The following is a 15,503-nucleotide window of genomic DNA, read 5'->3' as shown; positions in this document are numbered from 1 at the left end:
AGGGTTACAGTACAGCACATACATACACACAAAATGATGGACAGATCAACGGACCTATCAACACAGACAACACGACAGCCAATCACGGACAAGAGCATTCACAGTACAAAGCAGGGAACACGACACTATTAACAGAGGGATTGAATTTAAGAGCCGTGAGGTGATGATGCAGCTGTACAAAACTTTGGTAAGGCCACATTTGGAGTACTGTGTACAGTTCTGGTCGCCTCATTTTAGGAAGGATGTGGAAGCTTTGGAAAAGGTGCAAAGAAGATTTACCAGGATGTTGCCTGGAATGGAGAGTAGGTCTTACGAGGAAAGGTTGAGGGTGCTAGGCCTTTTCTCACTAGAACGGAGAAGGATGAGGGGCGACTTGATAGAGGTTTATAAGATGATCAGGGGAATAGATAGAGTAGACAGTCAGAGACTTTTTCCCCGGGTGGAACAAACCATTACAAGGGGACATAAGTTTAAGGTGAAAGGTGGAAGATATAGGAGGGATATCAGAGGTAGGTTCTTTACCCAGAGAGTAGTGGGGGCATGGAATGCACTGCCTGTGGAAGTAGTTGAGTCGGAAACATTAGGGACCTTCAAGCAGCTATTGGATAGGTACATGGATTACGGTAAAATGATATAGTGTAGATTTATTTGTTCTTAAGGGCAGCACGGTAGCATTGTGGATAGCACAATTGCTTCACAGCTCCAGGGTCCCAGGTTCGATTCCGGCTTGGGTCACTGTCTGTGCGGAGTCTGCACGTCCTCCCCGTGTCTGCGTGGGTTTCCTCCGGGTGCTCCGGTTTCCTCCCACAGTCCAAAGATGTGCGGGTTAGGTGAATTGGCCAATGATAAATTGCCCTTGATGTCCAGATTGCCCTTGGTGTTGGGTGGAGGTGTTGAGTTTGGGTAGGGTGCTCTTTCCAAGAGCCGGTGCAGACTCAAAGGGCCGAATGGCCTCCTTCTGCACTGTACATTCTATGATTAATCTAGGACAAAGGTTCGGCACAACATCGTGGGCCGAAGGGCCTGTTCTGTGCTGTATTTTCTATGTTCTATGTTCTATGTTCATGGGCACTCAAGCAGGAGAGAGCTCAGGGCACAGACCTCATTGCCAGCCACTCAGAGGTTCACCATGTGCTGAATACCAGAGTTTACCATGTTCATAGTTCAATTAAATAAAACTGCGTTGTACCATACGCAACCGTGTTGATTCGTCTGTGTGTCAGAGTACCCAACACTTCATGGTACCAGGTGTAAATTGACACCTACCCACAAATCTGCCATCCTGCGCCATGGACACCGTCAACACACCGCAGCCACTGCAAGTCGCTGGGAACCTCGGCATAAATTGGAAGCTGTTCAAGCAGCGCTTCCAGCTCTTTCTGGAAGCCAACGAAAGAGGGAGCGCTTCGGACACCAGAAAGATCACCATCCTCCTCACCACCGCAGGGCAGCATGCCATCCATATCTACAACTCCCTGGTGTTCGCGGAAGGCGAGGACTAATCCAAATACGAGACGATCCTTCTCAAGCTCGACCAACACGTCAATGTCGAGGTCAACGACAGCTTTGAGAGATATATCTTCCAGCAGCGCCTGCAAGGTATGGATGAGTTCTTTCAGTCATTCCTTACCCATCTCCGCATCCTTGCGCAGTCCTGCGGTTACGACACCACCTCGGACTCCATGATTCGGGACCAGATCATTTTCGGGGTCACCTCGGGCACCCTACGCCAGCGGCTTTTAAAAATAAAAGGCCTCACCTTAGCCTCCGCAATCAAAGCCTATGTCCTGCACGAAAACGCGACTAGCCGCTATGCACAATTTCAGGCGACCGAATCGGCGCGGCAGGGGTCCTACGCGGCCGGATCGGTGAGCCAGGTGCCCCACGAGGCCGAACGGGTCCAGGCGATTGAGTCCCTCCCAGCCCGCGGCCCGGACGACATCGGCCATTTCGCATGCTTTTCGAGGCCTCCCGCGCTTGTGCGTGCCAAAACCTACGGCAACACCGAGGGACGTAATGCGCAGGCGCGCCCAACGCAAGACCGAACTGCGCATGCGCAGTGGCGCAACAAACGTCATGACGTCACGACGTGCGGCAACTGTGGAGCAGCACATTTAAAGCGGCAATATCCCGCAAGAACCCGACAATGCCTACGCTGTGGCAAGGTGGGCCATTACGCTGCTTACTGTTGAGCAGCTCAACCTGTCAATCTTCCACAACTCCGACAACCTCGCAGGGACGTGCGGACCATTCAGCCTCCCCATTACGAATCTTGCCCAGACGGCATCCAGACCGGTGACACAGACGACCGAGACGCCTTCCGTGTTGCAGTCATTGATGGGAACCGAGTTAACATGATCAATCCGGGTGATGAATGGTGTGCCACCCTGAAGGTCAACCGATCGCCGATAACTTTCCGCCTGGACACTGGCGCCTCCGCCAACCTCATAGCATGGTCAGCACACTGGCGCCTCCGCCAACCTCATAACATGGTCAGCCTTCTACGCCATGAAGGGCAGACCACCAATTCGGCCGTCCCGGTGCAGGATGGTCGACTACAACGGGAACGTTATCCCGGCTATGGGATCTTGCCAGCTCCAGGTGACACACAGCTCACACACCAGCAGGAATGGGAGGAGCTCAAACTCAAGCTCACCACTGCACCAGTACTGGCTTTTTTCGACACGTCTCGTGCCAGTAAAATCTCGACTGATGCCAGCCAGTTCAGCATTGGGGCAGTGCTCCTGCAGCGGGATGACACTGCGTCATGGGCCCCGTCCGCCTATGCCTCGTGGGCCATGACTCCCACAAACAGTGCTACGCGCAGATCGAAAAGGAGTGCCTGGGCTTGTTAACCGGTATAGGCAAGTTCCATGATTATGTGTATGGCCTTCCCCGGTTCACGGTTGAAACTGACCACCGCCCCCTGGTCAGCATCATAAACAAGGACCTGAACGAGATGACCCCTCGCCTCCAGTGCATCCTACTTAAACTTAGGAGGTATGACTTCCAACTGGTCTACACCCCAGGAAGGGACCTCATCATTGCGGATGCCCTCTCGAGTGCAGTGAGGACGCCACCAGACTCGGAGGGGTTCGTCTGTCAGGTCGAGGCGCAGGTGGCCCTCACATCGGCAAAGCTGCCAGCTGACGACTCCAGTCTGGCCCGTATTCGCCGGGAGACTGCAGCCGACCCCCTTCTACAACGTGTGATGCGCCACATGATGGGAGGGTGGCTCAAAGGGCAGTGCCCGCAGTTTTACATTGTCCGGGACGACTTAGCCGTCATTGATGGTGTCCTTCTGAAGCTAGACCGGATTGTGATTCCGCACAGCATGCACAAGCCGGTTCTCGACCAACTACACGAAGGCCACCTGGGGGTCGAGAAGTGCAGACGGAGGGCCCGAAAGACGGTATACTGGCTGGGCATCAGCGATGATATTGCCAATATGGTGCTCAACTGCCCAACCTGCCAAAGGTTTCAGCCGGCGCAACCTCCTGAGACGCTTCTGCCCCATGAGCTGGTGATGTCCCCCTGGGCGAAGGTAGGTGTGGACCTCTTTCACGCGCTTGGCAGGGACTATGTCATCATCGTTGACTACTTCTCCAACTACCCAGAGATCATACGCTTGCACGATTTGACGTCGTCCGCTGTCATAAGGGCCTGCAAAGACACCTTCGCTCGCCACGGCATTCCGATGACTGTCATGTCGGACAATGGATCCTATTTCGCCAGCCAGGAATGGTCATCGTTTGCTACCTCGTATGGCTTCACACACGTGACGTCCAACCCTCTGCACCCCCAGTCCAACGGAAAGGCGGAGAAGGGCATTCACATTGCCAAGCGGCTCCTCTGTAAGGCTGCTGCTGCCGGATCGGATTTCTGCCTCGCCCTGCTGGCCTATCACTCGGCCCCACTAGCCACTGGTCTCTCAACAGCCCAGCTGCTGATGGGTCGCGCCCTCAGGACTACTGTACCTTCCATTCTGGCGCCCACGATCGACCATGCTCCGGTACTGCACAGGATGCAACTGCAGCGAGGTTGCCAGAAGAGGTCATATGACACACGGGCAACTGATCTTCCCACCCTGGCACCTGGAGACAAAGTCCACATCCACATACCAGAAGGTGGCTGGTCAGCACCTGCCGAAGTTCTCCGACGCGTGGCTCCCCGCTCGTTCCTGGTTCGCATGACTGATGGATCCGTTCGTCGACGCAATCGCCGGGCTCTTCGCCTGCTTCCACGCTCGCTACGAGACCTTACCGTGCCCTCCTGTTGTTCCTGATTTTGACTTCGTGGAGCTGCCTGCTACCATGCCCCTTCCGTCGTCGCCCGTGGCCAGGCCCGTTCCTCAGCCGGTGGTTCCAGACCTACCCTTGAGGCGGTCAACCCGAATTTGTCGCCCACCTGCTAGACTGGACTTATGAGACTGTTTATACATTGAACTCATGCAACCACTTTGTTAATATGTTTATATTCTTATCGTTACAGGAATTTGCTTTATCGTTCAACGTTTGCCCTTTCTTTGTTAATGGTACAACCTGGTTGTTATGTCACAACCGACATCGCCCCTTGTATATAGTTAAACCCCATGTACATGCTGTAAATATTGCATACACACACATTTAGCTACACTCAGTACACATCTCTATTTATAACCACGTAGGCACATAATCCTGTAAAAAAGGGGGGGATGTCATAATATTCAGGTGAACAGTACAGCACATACATACACACATAATGATGGACAGATCAACGGACCAATCAACACACACAACACGACAGTCAATCACGGACAAGAGCATACACAGTACAAAGCAGGGAACACGACACTTCCTGGGCACTCGAGCAGGAGAGAGCTCAGGGCACAGGCCTCATTGCCAGCCACTCAGATGTTCACCATGTGCTGAATACCAGAGTTTACCATGTTTATAGCTCAATGAAATAAAACTGCGTTGTACCATACGCAACCGTGTTGGTTCGTCTGTGTGTCAGAGTACCCAACACTTCAATGTCTTTGCCACATCCACCCTCACCGGGGAAAATGCCTCCTCCACCAACGATTTCAGTGCAACCGCCATCTCCTTCCTCAACGCCACCATGTGCCTTGCAAACTGCTTCTCCAGCTCCACAACCATCGCCTCAGTCATTGTCTCCATGGTAAGCAGTGCAGCCCCATCATGCGGTCTGGCCTCTGCCACCTTGCCAGCACTTTGCTGACCCACTCACTCGATGGCAAGCCCCCGTTCCCTCCCTCCTTCTCAACTGATTTTTGCAGTCCTTTTGGTATCCTTTAGCGACTTTTTATCTCACTTTCTTCAATCCTCCACAAATTACTCCCTGGACAGGACTTTAAATCCCCTAAAAATATATCTCAAGCGGGAGCCACCCAATGTGCGACTTCCCCTCTACATGCCGCCACCGGAAGTCATCACTTCTGGTATTTACCAGAATACTGAGACCCCCAAGACCCCCTAACTGAAGGGGCCCTCCACAGAGGCCCCGCATCTAGAGGGAATCCCCCACAGAGTCCCCCTAACAAAAGGGACCCTCAAAGGGTCCCCCTGCCTAAAAGGACCCCCCATGGAACTCCCCCCCTATAAAAGAAACCCCTATCTGTCCAAGCAGGGGCAGTGGAAATTACAGCTGTAACACTTACGTGGAGGCTCCATGTGTTCATTCCTCGAAGAAGACCAGCTGTTACCCGTGTTTCAACTCCGCAGATCCATTAGCTGCAAACCATTCATACCTTTCTAGTAGTGGGCTGTGACTGACAGCTGAAAGAGAGGTAAGTGCATTACAATCACTAAGTGTATTCCAAGCACTCAAGCGTATGATTGCAATGCATATACCATTCTTTGATATGGTTGCTGTCTGTAAACATTGGTGTTTCAGCACTTAGAGTCACTCATCCATTAGCTATAAGCCGTTCATTCCTTTCTAGTAGTGAACTGTGATTGACAGCTTCCACAAAATAGCTGCTGCCTTGATTAATTCACCTTCCGTCATGGATGGGTGACTTTAAATGCTAAAACTCCAATGTTTACAAACATCAGCCACGTCAAAGAGAGGTAAGTACATTCTAATCACTAAGAACATTCCAAGCACTCAAGCGTGTGATTGCAATGTGTATGCATCAGTGGCGATATTGCTGGGTAAAGGAATAGTGAATATTTGAATCACATTCTTGTGTTTGTTTTGAGATTTTTCCAACCTTTTTGTCTGGTGTAATATAATTCATTTTTTATGTTAAATGTTCAGTAACACACTCCTGTGGATTTGTTCAGTAACTTTCTCTGTCTTGCGCAAAGTTAAAGGGCAGGATTCTCAGTTAGTTTTTTGCCAAAATCGGAAAAGGTGATTGGGCAGAGAATCGGTTCCGATGCCAAAACTGGGGCAGGTGCCAATTTGACCCCAAAACCACAATTCTCCGTCACCTCGACAGCGGTGTCATTACATTCCAGAACGCACATACAGTAGACACCATTTGCATATCATTAGCAGGCCCGACCCGATATTCTCCGCCTCCAATGGGCCAACTTCCCGACGCCTAGTTCACGAGTGCTTTTAAAAATCGTGCAACCAGCATGCTGGCTGCTGAGGGCGAAAGAGGGCGTACAGAAGATGTCCAACATCGCCTTAGTTTGTTGACAGTTGTGTCACTGGCCGCAGGTCTTCTGCCTGGGTCGGGGGAGTAGTGGGGGGTGGCCAGGAGGTGGGCTGTTGGGTCGGTGTGGATGGGCAGGGAACGTCATTGCCACAGCCGGCAAGGCAGCCACGCAGCTGCGCACACCGCGAGCAGCCGACTTTGAACTTAGTGCCATAGGTCGTGTAGGTGCCCCCCCCGTGCCCTCTGGTCCCAGCCGACCCATCAGCTGTATGGGCATGCTCCAGCGCAGCCAGTGCCATCTTGTTGGCTGGGATAACTGTGCATGGGGGGATTGTAATGTGTATGCGTGGCTGCAATTTGTCAGCCTCCCAAGTGTCACAGACCTGGCGAAAACCACACTGTTTTCCACTGGAATCGATTGTGTTCCAGTGCTAGCTCTCAATGGTCGCGGAATCGGTCCAGGTGCGGCGCTGCTTTTTCTGTTGTAAAAGTCCACGGATTCTGCATTGGTGTCAACACTTTGGGCTGGGTTCTCCGATTTAGAGGCTATGTCCGGAGGAGGAATCTAGTTTTCCACTGAAAAGGTTGGCGGGAGGGCGGCACGTGGCGCAGTGGTTAGTACTGGGACTACGGCGCTGAGGACCTGGGTTCGAATCCCGGCCCTGGGTCACTGCCCGTGTGGAATTTGCACATTCTCCCCATGTATGTTTGGGTTTCACCAATTCGGTGGATTGGCCATGCTAAATTATCCCTTCATTGGGAAAAAAAATTGGGTACTCTAAATTAAAAAAAAAAAGTTGGCGCCACCCGCACCAATGCTCCGCCCGGTGGGGGGCTAGCAGCCTCTCCACCTCAAACTCCCAGCATTCCCGACATAAACGGTCGGAGAATTGCTGGGTCAACATGAAGCCAGCCGCGCGCGAACCATGCCTGTCAGATAGTGCCCCCCGGCCATGCCCGGAGCCCCCGCCCACCAGTCCCCGCCAAAGCCCCGACAGTGGAAAGGTTCCGCTCCCACCCACATATGGCGGCGCTGGACTCAGTCCGCAGCCGCCATGCGAGGTTGACGAAAACTCAGAGCACACGTGTCCCACGCCGTCTGGAACTCGGCCCATCGCAAGTGGAGCATTGGAGGAGGGCCTTCAGGTGACTGCCATAAGCCGTCCCAATGGCGTGCGGAGTACTCATCGACGACACCATTTTAGAGAGGGTGGAGTATCGAAAACAGGCGCTGCCCCCGATTTCAGGGTCAAAAGGCCTGACCGCAAATTACGATATTGGCGTCGGGCAATGGAGAACCTGCCCTTTGTCTCAGAAACGGAGAATCCTGCCCAAAATCTATTCCCCCTGTATGTATTATGATTGGAGAGCAGCTTTGAATTTTCATATTTGTATATTTACTGGAGTTGGTATTTTCCCCAGCATCAAAACTTGTGTTCTTTTCATTCAAGGGATGTGGGCTTCGAAAAAAAGTTAGGATCTGTTAAGCTGGGTTTCACTCTAGGACATGGCCTGTCCAGTATTACATCAGGTCAGGTTGTAACAGAATGTCCATTGTGAAAATGCTTGAATATTAGGTCAAACCAGGCTTTTGGAATGGACACATTTAACAAAATGAATTGGGAGATTCGGGTTGCGGGAGTTGGTGAAATTCATCTTCAGTAATGTATCGACAGCCCATTTTCCAAATGGATGTACGTCAGTCTGCTTATTTATTATCCCCATTTCGACACCATCATTGAGGACTAATTGCACCCCTTGCTGTCCTCCCCTCCCCAACACTATTATAAAGATCTAATTCTGAGGTTTGTATGGTTACTTATCTACCTTTACAAAAGTTTCTTCATGGTCCCCATTTGCATTAAAAGGCCACCACACACAGCTTTATAACTCTGCTGTGTGAGGCCATCTCATGGAGTACATGGAGGTTGATTTTGAATAGCTTTACTGCTTTTGCTCATATGCAGTGTGTATATTGTGTGCCTTTCTGTGTCATACTCTAAGGACATGAAATGCAGTGCTATTTTTGCTTCAGCATATAAAAGATTGAACTTTACCTGGTTGTCAAGACATCAATTACAAAACATTCAAACTCATCCTGCATTTGCTGAGGCTCTGCAAATTGTTCAGTGGCTCCACCGGATCAGAAAATGTGTGAACATATGTTTCGAGAAAGAATTACAATATAAAAAAGAATTTTTGGTTTGCTGTAAAAATTGCAATCCAGATCCTGTAGTTAGTGTCATGTTGGGTGTCCTGATAGACAAGTAAGCCAACACGGCTGTAGATGGTACAACTTGATTTTATTATGTTAACTAACAGATGCAACTAACTATAGACTTGGGTACATTCGCTACCAGCTAACCTATGGACGTAGCCCTATCACTAATGTTGGTGAGGCACTCAGCACATGGTCTGAGTGTCACGCTGCATGCTCTGTGTCCCGAGCTGTCTCCTACTAGAATCAGCGGGAACACTCGTGTTCCCCCTTTTATAATGCGTGTGCTCTTACTAGTGATTGGCTGCGATGGTGTGTGTGTGCTGGTTGGTCCAAATGCCTGTCCATCAGTGTGTGTGTGATTGCACCATGATATGCTGATCTGGATATTATGACAGTTAGTACACTAATCACTAATCCTTGTTAGTATTGATTATCCTTTTGGCAGGTTTTTGGGACAAGCCTTCACAGTTTATTAGGCTGATTCATTTAATTTATAAATCCAACATTTGAAATAACGTGTTCAAGGAAATATCACAGTACTGAATGGCTGGAGGGTTTGGTACTTGTTTCTGCTTGAACTTCATCATCTTTGTATGTTTACTAGTGTGCCACGATTGTATTTCTAAATGACGGAAGACATCAAACGGAGCTTGAGTACTCAGAAACCATTCGCTGGCTCCTGGAAATAGACATATTTGATTAAAATAGTGTTGATATTGCCATTCTCAATATGGCGTATATCAAAGGGAATCTCAGAAATACTTGCCAGAAATAAAGATCACTCCGACCGATTTAAGTCTGCTTAGTTGCTTCAGCCATTCTCAGAGGTGAGCCCCATGTCCCATGTGTTCTAGAGTCGACACGTCTTGCTCACTATATTGCTACATGCAACATTACCAATGCAGAGTCCCCTCATTCCTGCAATTTGTGTTACATGTTGTGGTGCACCTTTAAGAGATGAGCTTATATTTCCAATGGACAGCAGTGTAAGGAATGTGAGGTGACACACCATGTGACTATTGTATGTTAGTGACCTGAAGATGGTACCTTAACAGTGAAGACCTGTGCGGACATGCAGAACCACCATTGAATAAAGAATGCACATGATAGTGTTCCTCATCGTGTTTTGAGTGGTCTGCCCTTGTGCGCAGCAGTAGCTATCACAGAGTTTGTAGAGAACGCAAACCTTTCTCCTTTCTCTACTTGAAGCTCCGGGCTGAATTTTATGACCGAGGTGAAAGTTCAAGGGCCAGGATCCGAAAGAGAAAGGCAAACCCACATTGGCTGGGGGCGGGATCAGGGAGAAAAGTGTGACTTTTTCAAGTCAGCCATGAACTACTTGGGTCGCAACATTGATAAAGATGGCTTACACCAGAAGCCAAAAAACATAACTCATCTGAGAAGCACAGTGTCCTCAAACTGTGACGCATCTGTTTCTGCAATTGATCAATTATTATCGTACATTTATTCAAAATTTAGCCATGCAATTGAAGTCTTTATACACTTTGTTGTACGCCAAATAGAAACATAGAACATACAGTGCAAATGAAGGCCATTTCGGCCCGTCGAGTCTGCACCGACCCACTTAAGCCCTCACTTCCACCCTATCCCCGTAACCCAATAACCCCATCTAACCTTTTTGGTCACGAAGGGCAATTTATCATGGCCAATCCACCTAAGCTGCATGTCTTTGGACTGTGCGAGGAAACCGAAGCATCTGGAGGAAACTCAAGCAGACACGGGGAGAATGTGCAGACTCCGCACAGACAGTGACCCAGCAGGGAATCGAACCTGGGACCCTGGCGCTGTGAAGCCACAGTGCTATCCACTTGTGCGACCGTGCTGCCCGAGCAGGTATGGCACTGAACAGAAGAACGTGAAAATACGTATAAAGAGATGAAAGAATCCTTAAAGACTTCTGTTCACGACAATCCCAAGCTGAAGTTACAACTTGCTTTGCGATGCCTCATCCTCTGGGGTTGTTGCAGTTGTCTCGCGCATAATGTCTTCAGGAGAAGAATGACAAATAGCATTCTCTTTATGAACTCTTACCAGCATAGAAACAAATTACACTCAGCGAGAATACGAAGCTTTGAGCATCATAGTCGGAGTAAGAAGGTTTCATGACTACCTTTATGGTTGTCACGTTACTCTTTTGACAGATCATCAATGCTTGACGACAATCCTCAGGCTGTATAAAAGTATTCCTTCTTTAGCAGCTAGTAGGCTACAGAGGTGGTCTTTGATATTATTGGAACACGCATACGATATTCAATATCGTCTATAGGACAACATGCAAATGTTGATGTTTCATTAAGGTTGCCATTAAAAATCAAGCAAGAATCTGAAGACGATTTCATCCATAATCCAAAAACTCGCACACGTGGATAATATACTTGTTACCTCATCTCAAGTACAGAGATATACAAGAATGGGGATGGTTGTGGACATAGTTCTAAAAAGCACGATGACAGACGCACATCGTAAAAATCCAGAGTTCAAGACCAACATCACAAGAGGACTTGAGTTTACAGTCCAGAATGGAGTTTTATTGTGGGGAATCCAAGTGATTATTCCTCCATGCTTGAAATCAAAATGAAATGAACATCGCTTATTGTCACAAGTAGGCTTCAAATGAAGTTACTGTGAAAGTCACACTTTTCCCCCTAGTCTCACCCCCAGACAAAGTAGGTTTGTCTTCCTCTTTCGGATCCTGGCGCCACATTCCGGCGCCTGTTCGAGGAGGCTGGTACAGGAATTGAACCGTGCTGCTGGCCTGCCTTGGTCTGCTTTAAAAGCCAGCGATTTAGCCCTGTGATAAACCAGCCCCTATAGCTTGTGGAATAAAATCCTTGACGAACCACATGAGCGGCATCCTGGAGTGGTGAGCATGAAGGAGCTGGCACGCAGTTGGAGGACGTACTTGCAAGGTTTGGTAGACTGGAGCAGGTCGTAAGTGACAAGGGAACTCAGTTCACTTCCAAGGTGTTGGAAGACTACTTAAAAGGAAATGATATGCAACACATAAAGTGCCGGTTCACTTTGACCCGAGAAAACACATCATTCTGACCTGAGATGCATCAACGTATGAGTTAAGGGCAGTTCTATTCCATACAATAGAGAATGGCTCAGAGAGGCCACTTACCTTGACCTCTAGGAATGCTTTCTGGTGCTGAGCGTAAATTCATGCAAATTGAGAAGGAAGACCTCCTCATTATCTATGGCATCAAACAATTTCATCAGAATGTTTACCGGTGATGTTTCACAATAACAATGGACCAGAAACCCCTGCTGGGGTTCCTTCGTGAAGATAAGCTGATACTGTTAATCGCCTCTGCCAGAATACAACGGTGGACTTTGTGGCTGGCAGCCTACATCTTTCAGCATAGGCCAGGCACACAGATTTTGAATGCTGATCCGTTGAATTGGTTCCCACTTCCAAAGAATCTGGCACCCCAGCCGGTACCTCAAGGAATCATCTTAGCACTGAACATTTTGGACACCCAGGCCGCATAAAGATTTGGACATACGGTACCCGCACCTGTCCAAACTCTTAACCAGGTGACACCATGATAAATCTGACCAATTATGACCTTACATTACACAGTTTCGAGGACAGAGTCATATTCTGGGCATCCCAAGCGGTAGTACTATCCCCAGCCTGAGAGCTGTTGTTGCACAAACTGCATAATGCCCATCGGGTCAGAGAAAAAATAAAATGCTCGCTCGTAGCCCAATCTGATGGTCTGGCATAGACAAGGACATTGAACACATGGTGCGCCAATGCGACCCTTGCCAGACACAGCAGGCACTGCCTCCTATAGCCAACCTCCACCCTTGGGAGTGGCCTGGTGGACCATGGACGAGGTTAGACGTGGACTTCGCTGGTCCCTTCATGGGCAAGATGTTTCTTGTTTTGACCAACGGCCATTCAAATTGGTTGAAGATTCAAGAGATATGAATGGGAACCTCAGCTGCCACAGTAGAGGCTTTGAGGCAGGATTTGCTATGCACATTCTCCCTGAAGTAATAGTGTCTGAAAACGGCACTCCCTTCACTGGTGAAGGCATTCAGCATTTTGTTAGAACGAATGACGTTCACCACACCAAAACAGCCCCCTATCACCCTGCCTCAAACAGGTTAGTGGAGAGAGTAGTACAAAAATGTAATCATTTTCAGCACTCCAATGCACCCCTCAATGCCAGTGCGGATGGCAACATGGACCTCACTGTATCGGGTTTCCGCATCAGTATCAGGCCTCTGCACTGGTGTCATGAGCCATGACCTTATCGAGCCAACCCACCATCCAGTGGTGGCCCTCAAAGCAACGGGGAATCTCTTAAGTGCCACAGGATGTAACTGTCATGCACGCACCCAGGTTAGCAGGCACACATGTGCATGATTCTGAGGTCATGGTCACACATGATCTGAACATTCAGGGAGTGTACCCGCTTCCTGTTAATACAGGGCACTCCCTGTTTCCCCGGTGCTCGTTGGGTGACATGCGTGACATCAATCACCCCCTAGACTTGGGGCATCCTGGCGATGGCACCAATCCTGCAGACCGGGCATCTAGGTGGGCCTGATCCAGGTCAAAGATGATACAGTCTGATGCCCGTGCGTACAGAGCATCCATCAAGCCCCAAATGCACCTGTGTGCGGATGCCTGTGATATGCCACACACGTCCCCGCTAGATCTCTGGAATGACCCGGTGGCATAGAAGTTTAGGGCTGCAGTGAACTTCATGACCACAGGGAGCGGGTGTTCTCCTCTTCAATGGGATGCTATGTCCTCACTCTCTCTCTGTTGAGACAATGCCTTCTCTGGCCTCTGCTGCCATCAGCTTATGGAAGGATCAATGATGCTGGTGGAGTCCTCTTCTGGCTCCCCCCTCAGTCTGATGGATGGCTGGGTTTTTAGGGTGTGCGCGATCCGCTACACATGTGATATCGCCTCCAGCCAGTGATGGGGTCGGTACCTTCTACAGTGTCTGCCCGCAACTTCTGCCACAAGCACAACGTCCACAGGATCCATGCCAGCAAACATTTTTTTACCTGGGAGGAATTAGAGAAGGAGGGAGACCAACAATCAGTTAAGGCTGCCATCCAGGGACCCTCAAATCCCCCAAGCCTCCTCCAACATTACCATGACTGTGCCTCCTTCTCTGAGAGTGCCATCCAGTCAGCCAGCTGCGCTGGCAAACCTTGCTCTGCACACTCACCCCAGTCTGCATCAGAAGCATCTAGACTGCAGACCACTGCTGGAACATTAAGGAGGATGTGCTCCAGTGCCCTCTACTCATCCACACACTTAGCCTCTGGCTACGAGAGGATTCTCAGTGGAGAAGCCTTACTCTTTGTTGTTTCTTGGCAGTTCTCTCTCTGGTGCTGACACCCTTAGAGTACAGGCACACTGTTAAGGCATAAAGGTTTGCTGGACATGGACTGCACTAATCGTCCTTTGAGACATGGCACCGGTGATTTTGAGGAGTCACTTGAGAGTTCAGGAGCGTGAAGTGCTATCACAACTAACAAAGCTAATTCCTCAGTTGAAATAGCCTTCAACTGTGAAGCTAGAGGCTGCTCACAGTCAAAGGAGGTGAAACTGGCCTACAGGAGAAAGTTGCAGCAGGGCTCTGTCCTGGAAGAGTTTGGTAGGACAGATAGGCTGCAGCTGCGGTTGCCCCTGTTATTGGTCTCCACAATATTTAAAGATGGCTTGAATAGGCACAAAGCTCCTCACCCAGCCGGCCCAAGCGTGACCCCTGACCTGGAACCTTCCAGCCACCCCCCCGACCAACCCCAACCCCACTGAAGGGCCCCTATCCCAAGCACTGGGGCAACAGCTCAAATGCCCTTGAGCTGCATGTCAATAAATGGAGAGGGCCACTAACTCCTCACTTCCCCTCAGTAGCCATTGTGCCAGCTGCATGTTTTTGAAAAGGAATACTAAACGACACCCACGTGACTTCCCACTGGAGTGTCGTCTAATTCCCGGGAGGCCACTACATTTGACTTCAATCTCATTAATGAAATTAAACTGAGTGCAAATTATTGTTGTTGAAATCCTCTCCTTTTTTGGGCGCGATGTGGAACTCACCATTGGGAGCGGGTCGGGTGAATCGCAAGATTGTTCCCGCCCGGTACGAATCTCGATTTTGCCCTCTGCCGCTACGCAAAGTGGTCATTGAATCACACCCACTGTCTCTTCTTTTCCTTTTCCCAATACCTGGGTTATGTTTGCTACGTTCTAATCCATGTGGACCATCCTAGAATCTAGAGAATTCTGGACTGTCGATACTTTACTAATAACATATTTTACTCACCAACATCAAGCCTGAGAATGGGGGGCATCAACTCAGTTGGGAAAAAGTCATTCACTTTGAGAACCAACTCCCAGATTGAGTATTGAAGCCCAAAATCCTGGAATAATTTGAGAAACCGTTGGATGTTGTCTTGGCAGGAAGTGTAGGAACTTTCCTTGATGGATGTGCCAGGATGGCAGTTGACCTCCTTTGTGCATTTCACTTGTGTAGATTAAAGTCCAATTAAAAATGTAATACACTTGACAAATGAATTCTCATGCTGCATTATTTATTGAAGTTCAATGAGTTCACAAAAGCCAACGGTAAGCCAATCCATATATTTCAGAATGATTCGACATGTTGGATT

General features: G+C 49.3%; 1 long non-coding RNA gene across 1 annotated transcript in view; it reads right to left on the bottom strand.

The window, feature by feature from the left end:
* Positions 1-5,760, bottom strand: part of LOC140391381 (uncharacterized) — a 173,415-nt gene extending 167,655 nt beyond the window's left edge. Inside the window, exon 1 of the long non-coding RNA XR_011935030.1 lies at positions 5,660-5,760. This is a non-coding gene — a long non-coding RNA (uncharacterized lncRNA). The remainder of the gene's footprint in view (positions 1-5,659) is intronic.
* Positions 5,761-15,503: the final 9,743 nt, after the last annotated feature.

Source organism: Scyliorhinus torazame, chromosome 15 (genome assembly GCF_047496885.1).
Source record: "Scyliorhinus torazame isolate Kashiwa2021f chromosome 15, sScyTor2.1, whole genome shotgun sequence".
In the NCBI taxonomy this organism is placed as follows: domain Eukaryota; kingdom Metazoa; phylum Chordata; class Chondrichthyes; order Carcharhiniformes; family Scyliorhinidae; genus Scyliorhinus; species Scyliorhinus torazame.
Note: the sequence above shows the minus strand (reverse complement) of the source record. Positions and strands in the feature narration are given on the sequence as shown.